The sequence below is a fragment of the Onychostruthus taczanowskii genome, unplaced genomic scaffold (assembly GCF_017590055.1).
Source record: "Onychostruthus taczanowskii isolate IOZ18803 unplaced genomic scaffold, ASM1759005v1 scaffold105, whole genome shotgun sequence".
Taxonomy (NCBI): Eukaryota; Metazoa; Chordata; class Aves; order Passeriformes; family Passeridae; genus Onychostruthus; species Onychostruthus taczanowskii.
In genome coordinates this window covers 1,514,374-1,530,152 of record NW_024497078.1, presented here as the reverse complement: position 1 = coordinate 1,530,152, position 15,779 = coordinate 1,514,374, and the positions used below count along the sequence as shown (strand labels likewise).

The following is a 15,779-nucleotide window of genomic DNA, read 5'->3' as shown; positions in this document are numbered from 1 at the left end:
TGATGCAAGTAAGAGATGAGGTGGTAAAGCCGTAGTCTGATACCGACCGTTGAGCTGTTCCATTGAGCGTCGGACCTCATTTGCCGATGGACCACACCGCTGAGGTGGAGGCTGCTGGACCTCCTCCCTCCCTGCCACTCAATCAGCTCCGCAGGACACAGCACCTGCCAGCCAGGTGCACCGGGCATGCTGAAGGCAGGTGGAAGACAGACTACATAGCTCTAGCCAGGAGGAGAATTAAATACCAGTCTGCTTTGCCTCAAGACATGAACAGCGTTTCCTAGTCGTTAAATGTTTAACACAACAGCTATACTTCTCGAATGGGATCAAAATGACTGAAAAGGGAGATTCAGAAGAAATTAAACCATGTCCCTGAAACAGGCATGCTGAAAGCTATTTTCAAATTAGGCATGGAGAACACTTAGAAAAATAGGTTAATTAGAATTTTCAAAGGACTTCTGAAACATGAGATTGTTTGCTAAAGCTGGGATGCCAATGTGGCCTGACAGGCTGCTTGCAGCTTCAAAGGAACATCTGGACAGATTCATGCAGCAGTAAGGGTGAATGGAACACAGAATACTTGCCTACTGGCAGTAGATACTGCACTGGGCAACTTTAAATGATTCTGTGGATGCTGCAGACCACAGTTGTTATTCTCCTAGAGGGGAGAGCCATATAAATAGAACTACATGCCTATGATCCCGATTAGCTGACTTTAAACTTTGAAGATCAAAAGCCTTCAGGATATACTGCTGGGGGAGAGAGGACACTGAACTGCTTGACAGGTCGGTGGGATGGGATATAGAGGGAGGATACTGGCTCGCTGAGTACTACCCCAGCTGGCCGAGACCTTAACACCTTGGAGATGTTCCCCGCTGTCCCGTAGGACATTAACCGTACCACTGTGGCCGGACTCCCCTGAGCGCAGACAGGTACCGCTATTCCTTGGCAAGCGCGAGGAGGACGACGTGGGGGGAAGGTCTCGAAGCCCAGGGAAGAGAGGTGCTCCCTGCTCCGGGGGCCGGGCACCGACGGCGGGCGGCGCGCAGGGAGCGCCCACGCGCGCCTTGGCTCCCGTGGGTCCCCGGCCCTTCCCCTCCCTGCGGGGCGGGTTCGGGCCCCGCGCAGCCTCCCCCCGCGCTCGTCGGTAGGCGGCACCGCCGCCCGCCTTCCTCCGCCTCCTCCTCCTCCTCACCTTCGCCGGGCGCCGCGCCGGGTGACCCAGATCGCGTCGGAGGCGGCGGCAGCTCCGTGTCCCCGCCGGCGAGGAAGGACGGCTCGGGACGGCGGCTGCGCTGCGCCGCGGGGATGGAGCGGCGCGGAGCGGTGAGTGCGTGGCGGCGGCGGGCCCCGGCGGCGGCCCCGAGGGTCGCTTAGCGACGGGAGGCGGCTCCGGGCATCGCATCGCAGCTCCCTCCACCGCTGCCCTCGCCCGTTCACCGCCCGGCGGTGGGAGAGAAGTTTTGCCCCTCTGAATGCGGGACGCTTTATGGAAAGACCTTGAGGCGTAAGGAAATTTGGAGGCGCTGAGTGTTTTGCGCATTTGGGGTGTTTGTAGTTGATTTTTTAAATTTAATTTTATTATTTTTTTTTTTTTCTAACGGCCCCATCTTCTATAACTGTGCGGGAGGAGGCCGGCACTGGGCGGCCGCCAGGCGCACGGCTCTGCGGCTCCGCAGTGGGCTGCGCGCCCTGCCCTGCCCCGCAACCCGCTCGGCGCGGGGCCGCTGGCCTGGCTTGCCCCTCCGCACCTGCCCTGGGCTCTGTGCACCTCAGGTGCACCAACGTGTGCACATGATAATGATGACTTCTTTTTTTCCATGGCACTCTCTTCTTCCCCGCCTCCCCTTCATCCCCCCTTCAATACACATGGTCATTGTGTATTGAAGTTGCACTTGCTCCGAGTTTATTCCAGGATTGATGTCTTTGATGTTTCCCTTTGTCTTCACCGTTTCAGTTTTTCTTACAATTTCTTTTAAAATGGCTAAAAGAGGATAGCGAAGGTGTATGTCAGAATGGGGGCGGTGGGGGAGAGGGAAGAACAACACCTTTGTCCCAATTCAGTCAACTCAACAGTCAGATCACAACAAGCTGGGTTTTTTGTGACAAAGGCATTTGAAACAAAGAAGCCATTTTAGAAACTGAAAGAAATTTATTTTATGGCTTTCATGATTTAGTCTATCCAGGTTTTAATTTCTTTTCTCTTCTGTTCCCCCCTGCCCCCTCCTCCACTCCCCCTTATTCTAATTTATCCTAAAATGAAATAGAATAGAAGAAATATCATCTCTAAAATCCTGCATCATCCCTGTGCTCTTCAATAGGCTTGCTGATTGCCTTCTGTTCCAAACGTTTCATTGCACATTTTTAAAGAATGTTATTTTGTACTCAAAGATGAATAGTTGAATCAGTTGAGTGTGATAAGAACATCTCATCTCCCCAGGAACAGAACAGCAAAAGCCTCATTATGTGTAGTAATTTAGTAGGTGTTGCATACTTATATCTATTTAGAAAAGTGCAGGTTCAGATGAGACTTACTGATTCTTGGGAGAGCCTGCTTTTCTCTGACTGTCTTTAAAAATGTGGGCCACTATGTTGCCAAACTGAACAGGTGGAGTTACATCTAGAAATATCCTTTGACTTGTTCAGTTCTCATGCTCTGCGTATAATTTTAAGCAATATTTCAACTGAAACTAATGCAAAACTACATTGCTGTAGCAAATGACTTACCATCAAGGCTAATAGAAGCTTGGAGACAGGAAGCCTATGATTTTCAAGGGTGCAATCATGTGACAGCATCAGATGCTGTATGTATCACTCTAAACAGAAAATGGGCAGAAGATGATTCCAGGAAAACAGCAAACAATGGGAAAACCGTACAATGGAATGCATTTGTTAACTTTCCTACTAGCTCACTGATACATGTTCAGTGAAAACACGTTCTGATAGTGTAAAAACCTGCTGTGGCTGAGCACATAAACACAGTGTCTGTGAATCCTTAGCCTGCTCAAATTTTGAGACAGGGCTTTATTAACCATGGGACAGCATCACATTAGCTTCACTAGCATGTGTGAACCCAAGGATTTCCTGTCATCAAACATCTTCCTGTCACTCTTGACAGGGAATTGCAGCCCCCTGAGCTAAGCTATACTTAAGTGGTAAACTTTTGGGCTATGTTGCATTAAGTGATTATTTTGTTATCTATCATCTTCCCTGCACAAACAGACTTGCTGCTGGCTGCAGGGAAAATGTTGTTGCACAAATGCTGGCATATGTAGGGCTCCAGACTGCTGCTAGTATTTAAATAATCTTGTATTTTAAAGTTAAGCTGTGATCAGCTATAAACCAATTTAAACAAAAATTATGTTCAGTTGTACAGTCAGGGCATTATAACTATAGAGAGCCAGGCAAGCTTTATTTTTCCCAAGGGGTCACTTGAAGTGTTAGCAGAAGTTTGCAAGAAGAACAAGCTTGAGTTGCCTGGAGATCAAATCTTGTTGGATTTAATGCTCTCTGGATCATAAGACTACATTTTAATTTTTTTATGAACATCTGCTCAGCTTTCTTGATTGGAAAGCTTCTTTCATTTGACATTCCTTTTAAATCCTTTGCTTGGTAATGCAGGGCAAAGGACTGCATGAAATATGTTACTCTTTGAATACAAGTTTTGGGAAGGAGTTTACTGAAAAGTAAACTCTAGAGGAGGGCTTACTGGAATACTGAGAAGGAAACCAGGTGATGAGATTCCAAACATGCAAGAAAGATAAAGTAAGGAAAAATAAAATGAAAGATGAGATTGATATAAAGAGATATGGAGAATGTTTGTGGTCATGCAGGACTGTGGCTATGGTTCAGGCTTAGCATCCTCAGCATCCATCTAACATGATACAGGCTCAGCCCCCTAACTGTGCTCGAGTGCTGAGCTCTGCTGTACTGCAGGATTTGCCAAGCCAGAGCTGGAGGTGGAATTTTTGCTTGTTCCTGCCAGGCAGTGGAAAGGGAAGTATGACAGCAGAAGCTGTGGGAGCAGATTCCCTAGTCACTACTTAGTGGGACTAAGTACTAGTGGGACTGTGTGAGCGCTCCTTTTCAGGGCAAAGCAAGTATTTTGGTGACAAACTGACCTGTCTGACTGCCTTGAGATACATTATGGATATGTTTACTAGTGATTTGGCTTGCATCTGGCTTAAGTATCTGACACATCCTCCAAAGACCTTCTCCGGTTGCCTTGCAGTGGTTCAGGTCTCAGAGCAGTCTGGCTGCAAGAGACCTGAATTCTCCCATGGAAACTACACCAGGACTTCAGCTTTGGGAGTGTTCCCATTAGGCTATTGAGCCTTTAATGAAAGATACTGCTTTCTTGAAAGTACCTCCTAGCTGCAGTCCAGTGAGCAGTTCTCATCCACTTGAGCATAAAACCAATGAAGAGCCCCACACCAACTTCATCAGCTTCAAGTGTTTCTGGCAGTTTCTTCTGGAGTGCAGTATCCTGCTCCTCTGCAAAATGTGAGCAAACACTTCTCAGCTTTTTGTTACAGCTGAGAGGTCCTTCAAGAAGATAGTTTCTAGCCCTCCCAGTAAAAGTACCGGAGAGAAATTTGGCATAGTGTTTTAACCTCATCCTAGTCTATCCATAGTGTTTTTACCTCATCCTAATCTGTCTAGAGATCTGCAGGCTGAGCACTCCAATCTAGTTCAGACAGATACAGCCACAGACGTCAAAAGGAGCCTGGGGAACAGGAGAAATATAGGAGCTACAAAGACTGGAATTGAAAACAGTTGGCAATATAAGCAGGTGAAATTGCAGCCTGTTAGAGCAAAGTCAGGAGGTGTAGTAGTGGTCCTCAGGACCGTGTCTATAGGAAACTGTGTACCTGTGAGTTCTTCCCTCTCTGGTAAGAAATTACTTCACAAGCATTTTTAGTATAAATATAGATGTCTACAGTAATGTTTCTCAAGCAAATCTCCTGGCTTTTGTTCTTCACCTTTCTTTGTGGACTAGTCTTGGAGCACGTGAGAATAAATAGGTGAAAATGTTTTGGGAGCACAGCAACAGCAAGCTGATATTCAGCCCCAGGGACCTGGTTGGAGTTACTCCAGAATCTGTATAAGGTGTTTTGTTTAAAAACAAACTGTCTTCCCCCATCCTGTGCAGTTTCAATTTCAAGTGTTTGCCAGCAGCATTTCTCTTGGTCTGTGCTCTGCACTGATGTAGCTGTAGCTTCCGTAGTAGCTATGTATTTTGCTTTTCCAGGGAAGGATACTAAGGTAAATTAAGGGACAAGACCAAACCCGAAATAATTAGTTACACAAAGTCCTGTCTCCACAGCTCTCTGTATCATCCTTATAACTTGGCCATGGTTAACCAATATTTTCTGGTGGTGCATAAGAAAGAAAGGCAGTTCCTGCAAAGAAGGCTTGTTTAGGACTGTGTACAGCTGGCTATCAATTTCACAGATACAGGAGTTATTCCTCAATATGTATATACACCATCTGCCATTTAAGCCCCTGTTGTATACCTGTGCCCATGCATGTGTCTGCCAAAAGTGAATCAGTAAGTTTCCTAAGACCCCCAAACTAATACTATTATACTTGCCCAACTGAGAAAGGGCTTCTGTGGCTAGTTACAGATTGCACTAAGGATGTAAAGAAGTTTTCTAATTATGTTTGTTTCTTCTTTATTTTTTCAGTAGTCTTATTCATATATTTGAAAAATAGAATTAAATCCCTGCCTTTCATTATCTTCCAGGATGACTTGAATATTGAGGCTTGTCCATGGCATATCAACAATTTGTTACTACACTGATAACACTTGCACAGTCATGTGGGTGTGTAGGTGATAAAAATTGGGTCCTTTAATACAAAGCTGTCCTGTGGTCATGGAAACTACAGTCCTCTTCTGATAGGCAGTTATAAGAGCAAGTTTCTTATTCCTTCTCCCACTCTGCTCTCACAAAGCCATATCCATATCAACATTGGCTTGGATGTGTGCCATCAAGCAGGTTGTTCCTCTGAAACACTAAAACCAATGTGCGGATTGTTAATTTTGGGCTTGCTAGGCCCTCACGCTGTCAGTGTTAAAGCAGCCTGAGGAGAACAGATGGGTTGAAGGAGGAAAAACGGAGTTCTTGCTGAACTGAGTAAGGAAGGGAAAGAGATGGTGGTGCTCCCAGAAGATGACATGGAAAACAGGACATACCATAAGCACAAATTAGGAAAAGACCACACATCCTACTCCCCACTTTTTCAAGTAGGACTACAGCAATAACTCCAATGGTCTGAGATAGTCATGTTCTTCTTTGAGCCTTGTTTGTCCTGACCAACATGCTCTATATTGTACAGGTTACTGTCTCAAGAATAAGATCAGTTCATGCTACTGAATTATTATGGGTGTATCTGCTGAAGGGTTCTGGAAACCTGTTTAATATATTTCCTTTTAGAAGTTTTTCTGTCACTTTACACTTACTAGGTTAAGGGTAAGACTATAAGAAAGAAAAGCGTGCCCACTTTCCTAAGAAAAAGAAGACACTGAAGGAGGAAAATTTTCAGTGTTAAGTGTGTTTCAGTGTTAAGTTAAATTTTCATTGTCTTGAGAATAAATGTTTTATGTCAATCCTATCAATCATCCTGTCCTAGTCTATTGGCTCCACTTTGTTCCTCTTCCCCCTCAGTGATGTTGCAGGAATAGTTTTCAATGGTCTTCATATTTCTGCTTTCTCTTTTCTTCCCCACGTGGTCTTCTCCACTCTTTCCAGTTTTCTACTATCAAATCTTTGCCAGCATCTTTTTCTGTCTGAGACTGGGCACCCAAAAGAAAGTAAATGTCTGGTTGAACAAAGCAGGAAACAGCAGATGGAAGAAGAGCACCACAGCATCTTCCATTCCCTTGTCACTCACTTTGTTTTCCTTCTTGGTTGAGAAAATACATTTTGTGCAATTACCTCGTAAGAATGGTTCCTACACCATGCTTGAAAATGTGTTTCATAAGTCTTGCTTAACAGCTGGTGTAAGTTCATTGACCTTCAAACCATTCTTTCCATCTTGACCTTTTGCAGATCTTCATCACCCTTTCTTGTTACTTTGTCATGTCAGTGTGGTGTTTGTGCTGATTTATCCCTCATTTTTATGTAGGTCTCTGTCTCCAAACTCCATCATAGATTTCTTTCTCCACTGCTTATAGAAGCAGTGTTTGCCTTTGTTGCTACTTGGAGGTATCTTAAGCTACAGAAAGGAGAAGGAAGGGAGCCTTAGTGCAGTCATTTTTACAGTTGTTCACAGCTCTTTTTAATAGAAATAAAAATTTGGTAAGATACTTGTGAGTCTTCCAAGTTGAGCTGATAGGCTGGTACATAGGCCTGTCTGGACAACAGATTGGATAGATACGCTGGAGTGAGACACATATATATGATCTATGGGGTTTTGGGGTTTTTTTGCTTTTTTGCTTTTTTTTTTTTTTGTTTTTGTTTTTTGTTTTTGTTTTTGTTTTGGGGGTTTTTGTTTGTTTGTTTGTTTTTTGGTTGTTTGTTTTTGTGTTGCCATTCAAAATTTTTCCCTAAAGAAAGGCTTAAAACTGGTTCAACCAGAGCATGGAGTTTGCACATCAGAGAAATTTTAGAAGTTACACATTAGAGAAATTTTAGAAAAGTTTCTAATTTCTGTCATAAAAGAGATGATTTCTTCCACTTCTCCTCACTTCAGACATTAGTAAAACCACAGCAATCTACCCTGCACATGTCCTTCTGGGCAGCAAATGCATAACCAGAGCTTCCAACAAGGTCGTGTACTTGGAGTTGTCCTGATTTCCTACCTCCTGGGATGCAGAACATCTCACTAAGCAGCAACCAGGAGATTAAATTGTAGGCCATGAAGTTTGCAAAATAGCTGCAGTGGGATTTTACATCCTCCTGTCCGGTGAATAAGTTTTTTCCTCTGTTATTGTGGTCCCTGTGCAGGCTGCAAGACCGCAGGCAGCAAACAGCCAATGCATAACACTTATTATAGGATCCTTGTGGTTTCACAGGTGTGGTGCTTCATGATATCATCTAGCTGGCTGACTGGCATGGGAGATCATCATTCTTGAATCCTGTCTTTAGTAAAATTGCAGAAGGAAATGTAGAAACTCTCATGGATCCTACTTGCTCTACCCTTGCATCTCTGTCTCAGAGCTCTGTGGGAAAGTTGCCACTTCCATGACGAAGTAATCTGGTGAAATGATGGGAAAGTGGCACCAGATGGAACAATTTTCTGTTAGATCAGTATGAATTCTGTCTGATCTTCACCAGATTCCTGGATAAATAAATTGACTTCTGCTCCTCTAGCTCGAAAGCTGAATTTGGCTTTTGTCCTGACACTTCTGGTATCCCTGTCTTAATGTTTTTTTGGGAGAAGGGTCAGTTAACAAACTAAATCTCAGTTCTTAGTTTTACAGGCTTTCAGGCCAATACTTGGGTGAGGTTGTATTAATCTGATGCCCGAGTTCACTCTTCTTGGTCCAAGAAAATATAACAGATGTTGGAAAGCTAGGGGAATGGATAGAACAAGAATCCCTGGTGTAAATCTATTGATATTGCAGATCTGTATGTAGCCTGTTGGTAGGATGATGTTTCTTTCCTACAAACTACTGTTTGTTAGGAATTAATAGGGCTCTAAGGCAAATCTAGACTTCAGTTAATTTTGGTGGTAAAGAAATACTTCCATCTTTGCATTTTAACTTGTATCCTCCACTCATCTTTGGGCAATGGAATGAAAGCCAGGAAGGGAGGGAGAGCAAAATAACATCAGTCATTCACTTTTTAGAAATAGTAATTTTGAGATTTTTTTCCTGAAACTTCTGCAGTAATTAGTCTGGGAGGTAGCCAGGCAGCCTCTTTGGATTTTATGTATCTAGCCTTGTAGGATGTATTCTAAACTTGAAGGATTTTTGCTACAAAGTGTGATGTTTTATTTAGAACATGCTTCCTTGCAATACAAGCTGTCATACAGCTTGTCTGGCAGCAGAGCAAGTTGGCCAGAAACATTCCACTGCAAACCATGTAGACGCATGTGAGCCACCCAGATGATGCTGCTGCTCTCCTGGGTGAACTCATTAGTGGTCAAGTGAAAGTTCATGAGAAGTGACTAAAAATTATACCTTTTAATAATGTATGAAGGAGGGGAGCAGAGGAAGTTACTATGCTTTGAAGACTGTTTTCAAGCATGAGAACTCCATTTTTAGCTGATATGTCATTTACTCAGTGCCCTTCTGGATAAAATACACTTTCCTCCATGTGTAAAGTGGGCCTGTTAAGGATAGACAGACTATAGACAAAGACAAGACAAGACAATACTTTAATTCCTGTTGAATTTAGGCATCTGATTAAATTTCTACAAGTTTGTGGTATTCTGGGTTGTGGAGAGCTTGCTCTATTTTTTACCTTTGTATTTATTATTAGAAATGGACTTATTATTAGAAATAGAATTATTAGTAACCAGATGTCTTCACCGGTGACCTGAAGTGACTTCATAGAGTTTTGTCCTTTCTTTCCATCTTTCAACATTGTAGTAGAGCAGAGCTAATAGAAATTGGAAAAAGCAGATTATTGTCACAGTTCTGCATGCAAAGCACATCTGTATGCATGAACATTTTCTTTGTTGGATTTCTGGGATTTAGTTTGCTTTGAACAGTCAGGTAGAAAACTCTAGCCTTTTTCTTTTAAAGGGCAGAGATCTACAGTGGAAGGTGGAAACACTTCTACAGTTCTAAGTCCTGGTTTGATGTTACCTTCATCAAACTATAGGTTGTCACTGAGCCAAAATCTGCAGAGGAATTACAGCAGGTAGGCTGAATTGAGTGGTATTAGAGGTAACTTGCCATGTGAGATTTGATAAGTAAGTTCTCTTGAACCCCAATACAATCCTACATGACTCTATCGTATGAGAATTTTAATACCCTCTTGATCCTTCCTTATATTTGTAATGCTTTGAAGAGGCAGTAATGGACTGAAATGCTAAGTTAGAACTACAAAATTAGAGGCTTGAAATCACCCTTCTGTAGCTTGAGAGAAGCTGGGGGTTTTGTGCCCTCCGACTCCCCAACTCTGTTGTGATTTTAACCTCTTATTTAAGCCTCTTTTTCTTTTTATTGCTTAATTGTGTGGTATGTGCTTATGCTCACAGGACTAAAATTCAGTTACATTTTACTTCATATGTAGCCTTGCCCTCCCTCTCCTAGTGCAATACAGAAATGTAAAATGTCAATGTGTGATGGAGATTAGAAGTGGAAAAAATTTTATTACCTGTGACAGTGTGACTGAAGTCAAGTCTTGCTTATTATGGTCACCAATCAAGTGTGACATTTTGTTCCAAGATTTTCCTCTAAAGAATGCTTGACGTTGAATACAGCCTGATCTTGGGCACGTGGAAATGAAAATACCCTTCTGTACTGAGATGGGGAACTAAGATCACACAAAACAGGCATCATTTTTGATCTCTAAGGTGAGTCCTGCCAGTGGCTGCATTCATTGGAGACAGTCAAAGCCACTTCTGAGCCAACATAAAACTTTTGAACTGCATGGAACAGGTGACCTCTACTTGAGAGCTTTTCTAGCAATGGAGCTGTTTCCCAGGATGTCCTTTGAGTTGGAGAGGTCTGAGCAGTGTTGTTGCTATAACATTCAAAGACCTATAAATGATTATGCTGTAATTGAGATGAAGATACTCTGTTTTTACTAGTTTGTTGAATACACTTGAAGTGATTTTTCTGCCACCTTTGGGCATGAATGCAAGATGGAAGGTGCAAGTAGGTGTGTGTCCATTCCATGGGATAGCTGGATAAACAGCACTTGCTTAGAATTAGAATGGCTTACCAAACTGAGGTGCTAGAGTTGTTGGGGTTTTATTTGTATTTGGGCTTTTTGAGTGCTGTATATTTGTCATTGGCATGACTCTTGTCTTGTAGACTCTCATTCTTGAATTGTAGGATCATACTATGACTTGTTTATGGTCAAATTTCATGGTGGAGGCTTTTGGTGGGAGTGGTAGGGAGAGATGAGAGAGGGAATGATTTTGTTCCATCCTAAAGGTAAGCTTGTTTCTTGGGAAGCATTGCAAAGTACACTGAGAAGTAGGTAGCTTTTAAACTGATAAAATAGCAGGCACTTGGACACCCTGTCAGTGGAATCTCTATAGCACTGTAGTACTACGAGTATTTGGGTATAATGCAGGATGATTGAGATCGCCCTGTGAGAGTGACTGTGGGGGGAGCAGAGAATCAAAGGTTGTAAGGGACCTCAGACTATCTCCAGCCCAACCTCCTGCCCTTAACGGGGTCAGCTTTGAGGTCAGGCTTCTCAGGGCTTCATTTGGTTGGGGCTTGAAACCTCAAAGTGTCTCTGAGCAGCCTGTGCCACTGCCTGACTGTCCTCGGGAAAAAAATTTTGCCTCATATCCAGGCTGAACCTCTCCTGTTTAAGTTTTTGCCTTTTTTCCCCTTCCTGTTCCACACTGCTGTAAAGACTCCATCTTTTGACTTTTCAATGACATTCCCACAGGCAGTGGAGGTGCTGTTGTGTCCCTCCAAAGCTGTCCCTGCCCGGAGCTGAACGAGGTTGTCTCCCCCAGCCTCATCCCCATCATGCCAGTGGCCTCTGCTTAACGCTCCTAAATTTGTTGGTGTCTTTTGTGTATTGCTGGGGCCCCAAACTAGGCAGTGTCTAAATATGGCCCAGAGTGCTGAGCAGAGAAAGATAATCTCTTCCCTCAATCTACTTACTGGCTCTGCTTGTGTTTGTGCAGCCCAGAGTGCTGTAGTCTGTCTTTGCATCCTGCTGGCTTCCAGCCAGCTTGCTATCCTCCAGGACCTCAAGGGACATTTCATAATGTGTACTAGCTATTCTTCCCCTTTCCAATTCTAGTTATCTTACATTGGCGTTCAAGATACAGAAGCACTAACATTCCCATCAGCAAAAGAAAAAGGAATGTACAAGAGCAAAACATTTTTTGTGACATAAGGCTCAAGCCTACTGTCTCTCAGAAATAAATAAATGTAGGCTTTTGAGGTGAGTTAGGAGTAGATGCCAGCCCAGGATACTGCTGGAAAGAAAAGTGGCAACCAGAAAGCAAACATCATGGTGATGGCATTCAGAATAACATACTTTAAAATGTACTTTAAACTCTTTGAACTGCTACAACTAAACTTTAAAATAAATTGCTTGATTTGGGGTTTTTTCTTGTTGGTTTTTTTTTTTTTTTTTTGGGTGATCTAATGATCCACATAAACAAAGTATTATATCCAGACAGCTCACATTGATGTTTCTGATTTTTTCTTCAGCACACCTATTCTTTCTTTGTAATTGGGATATACATTTTAAAGTGTTTGCAATAAACCAGGTTGCAAATACCCATTAGCTTGCAAAACAGAGATTATGGAAGGAACTATTTTGGGTTTATATTTTACTCTGAAAGTATAGTGATTTATAAATAACACAACTTTTCCCGGCAGCTGTATCTGCAGCTTTATTGAAGACAAACAAAGCAAACCCTCAGCTTTAGATAAAGAGGTGACGTTTAAGTCTTACTCTTGATTTCTTTAAGCCTCCAGCAACTGTTAACATTTCAGACTGATGCATGTTTTGCTGTACAACTGAAAAGATCATAGAGTCACAAGAAATTCACATAGTTGAGGCTTATTTAATAAAAGCTTCATTTATATTTGAGATAGATCTTGCAATATTTTCGCTATTGTATGTGATTACAGTAGTACTGTTTCTCTTCCAAGAAAAGCTGTGGTTAGTTTTAGGAGGGGAAGCTGCTGTCTAGTTTAAAATAAACTGGATGAAACAATTGGCAATGAATGGGTATGTGGGTGTGTTTTTGGAGGGAGTAGGAAGCTGCTTTGTGGAAGTGATGTGATATGGGATAAAATCCTGCAAGCTGAGAACGTGAGGGTGTGGGAAACCCAAACTTCATCCCCACCCCATCATTCTCAATATAGAGCCTTAGACCATGAATGAGTCCCCATGTCAAAGAGCAAACTTCAAACATTGAGTCTAGAGGCTTTCTGTAGCTATAGGTTCAAGCTACTTCTAGGGAGTTAATGGAAGATTGCTAACAAAATGAAATCTTACAATTATATCAGCTGCATGACTTAAAATCAGGAAAAGCTGAAAAACTATCTACAGAAGAAAAGTACCTTGAGGATTCCTTAGTGAGAAAATGTGCATATTGCATGAAGCTGGAACATTTTCTTAAGCCATAAGAAAGCCCACAGCTACAGGTTCACCTGCTGGCTCTGGGTGTCCTGCTGTCAAGTCTTCAGAATTTTGCATTTCAGTCTATCCAATCCATAACTGCTGTCAACTTCTCAACTGAATTTATAATTGTTGTGCCCTTTCTTTCAACAAACTCATAAACATTTATTAAAAAGATTATCACTTGTAGATGAGAATCTTTTTCTCGTGTCTTTCTTTCCTACAAGTGGACCTTGAAAGCCTTCCTGATCTGCAGACATCCAACTTGGTGAGGAAGGTCTTTCCTAAAGACAACAGGAGGCTGGAAGTCAAGTTCTTCTCCCTAAATAAAAATGAGTATGTGACTTTTTTTGTCTGGGTTGAATTTTTTTCTAAACACACCTAATGGCAAATGAGTCTTTTTGTAAATTCTGAATTGTTGAAAGAACATATTATTCTAAGCTAGGGCTGTTCTTTCTGTTCACTGAGATGCTATAACAACCTCACTGGAAGTAAAGTTTCACTTATGAGAAATCTATTACATTTGAGATAAAAAGAGATTGGCAGAAATTAGGTCTTCTGGCTCTACAGGTTTATGAATAGTTGAACTTAGCTGTAAATTGTGGTAATAATCTTTTTTAAGAGTTTAAATACTGTTTTCTTCACAGAAAATCTTTACTGAACTCCTCTAGAGGACCGCTTATGGAGTTACATGGAAACAGAAAATGCTGCCCTCCAGTCCTACTTGTTTAAAGATGACTGTAAAATCTCACGTGATTCAGCTTCTCAGTTTATCCTGGGTGTAAATAGCTTAATGCCATCTGTATGTGTGTTCGCAGAAGTGAATTGTTGCAAGAACCACAGAGCACAGTGTTAATTTCTATCCCTGTACTTAGCAGATGACAGCATTTAGAAGGGCTGTCTGCCATACACAAAAATTAAACTTTTTACTTTATGAGCCAAGACAGCAGCATAAATTCCCTGTAGTTTTGTTTGAGCTGGAAGTCTTGCCTCTAGATATTAAAGCCCTCTTGTTAGTAGAGTCAGCTGGGATTTGATGGCTTTGTGCCCCTGTGGAAGAACCTGCTTTTGAGGCCATGGCCTTCCTATGGACCCAGTTGTTAGCTGGGCTTGTACTGTAGGGAACTGGCTGTTGAACTTGCGCATGAACTCTTTCTCTCCATGCTGAAAGGCTTTGATATTGACTTCTGTGTCATCAGGTCTTCAGCTGTAAAATTTCTTTCCCTAGACTTCCCCACATGCATTTTAATAAAAAAGGCGAGAGCAAGGAAAATTTATTCTTGTAATTTCAAGTGTGGGCTTTTGAATACATCCAAAATAGGCACTTTTAACCACTTGTCATGCTTATTGTGTCATTTAGTTTTTGGGTTTTTTTCTTTCTTTCAGTCGTCTATGAACAGCTACAATGATACTCTAATTTTTAATGAGCATTGAAAACAGATGTGTAACTTATAATTGGCTGGAACTGGTAACTATTCTTCAAGATAGTATCTTGAAGTTCCTACCATGCCATGTTTGTATGGGCCATTTCTGGAGTTGGGAGAGGTGGAATTTCTCTTCACTTTAAAGCAGTAATAACAAAGCAGCATAATTTTCAGCAGGGACCTTGGTCAGAATCAAGAAGGAGCTGACCTCAGAGGCTGAGACTAGCATGCACTCTTAGAGGGCGTTGATTTGACAGCTTCTGGCACTTCTGGTGTGTTCCTTACACTGATGCCCTTATGGGTCAAATTTTGTGGTGGAGCATCCTTTGTTCAAGTTGATGTTAAAATGCTGAGTCTCAGCTGTGAGAATCTTTCACAAATGATATCTTTTAAACAGCAAATTATTAGACTGGAGAAGGGGAGCAGGTTACATCCCCTCCAGTTTTTGCTTATCTCCTGTGCTCACTGCCATAGAAGACCTATCAAAAGCTGTAGCAGGAAGTGTTTGGAGCCTGCCTCTTGTGTTCATTAATGAACCAGAGTTAGCATCTCTCTGCCCTTGCAAGCAGGTGTCACTGCAGCCAGTACCAATTACAGCTGTGTTCAGGGGACAGCAACATGATTCAGCCAGTCAAAAACAATATAAATGAAAGAAGCTTTCACAGTTCAGGGATTATATATTTTAGCAAGCTGTATGTGATATAATCCAACAAGATAGCTGTATTTTTCTGAATTTAAATACTTGTTCTGTTCCTGTCAGCAGGAAACAGCACAATATAAAACTTGCAAGTTACACAGAGGACATGAATATGAGGACATGAATATGAGGACATGAATATGAGGACATGGTAGGGCAATAAGATTTTTATCCCATCATTGCTGATAGGTCTTGCAGAAGAAAATAGGTTTGAAGTTCTCTAGATTTCTAAATTTGTGACAAAAGAGGTCAGATTTCTTAAGGCCTTCAGTACTTTTCAGCATGCAGTACTAAGAATGGGCTCTTAAATGATTTTTAACAACAGAATTTCATTCTGGCCTTTGTGGTTTGTACCAGTACAGAGCTTGAAACCAGGATATTGTTCCCTCTAAGTGTTGGATTAAGTTCTCCTGGTAGCAGTGGTCCCTGTGTAGC

At 42.1% G+C, this 15,779-nt stretch overlaps 1 protein-coding gene across 1 annotated transcript in view; it reads left to right on the top strand.

Annotated features, from left to right (window-relative positions):
- Positions 1–1,212: 1,212 nt before the first annotated feature.
- Positions 1,213–15,779, top strand: part of ELMOD1 (ELMO domain containing 1) — a 42,559-nt gene continuing 27,992 nt past the window's right edge. The window contains exon 1 of the mRNA XM_041414423.1: positions 1,213–1,326. The gene's annotated coding sequence lies outside the window, so the exon portion shown is untranslated. The remainder of the gene's footprint in view (positions 1,327–15,779) is intronic.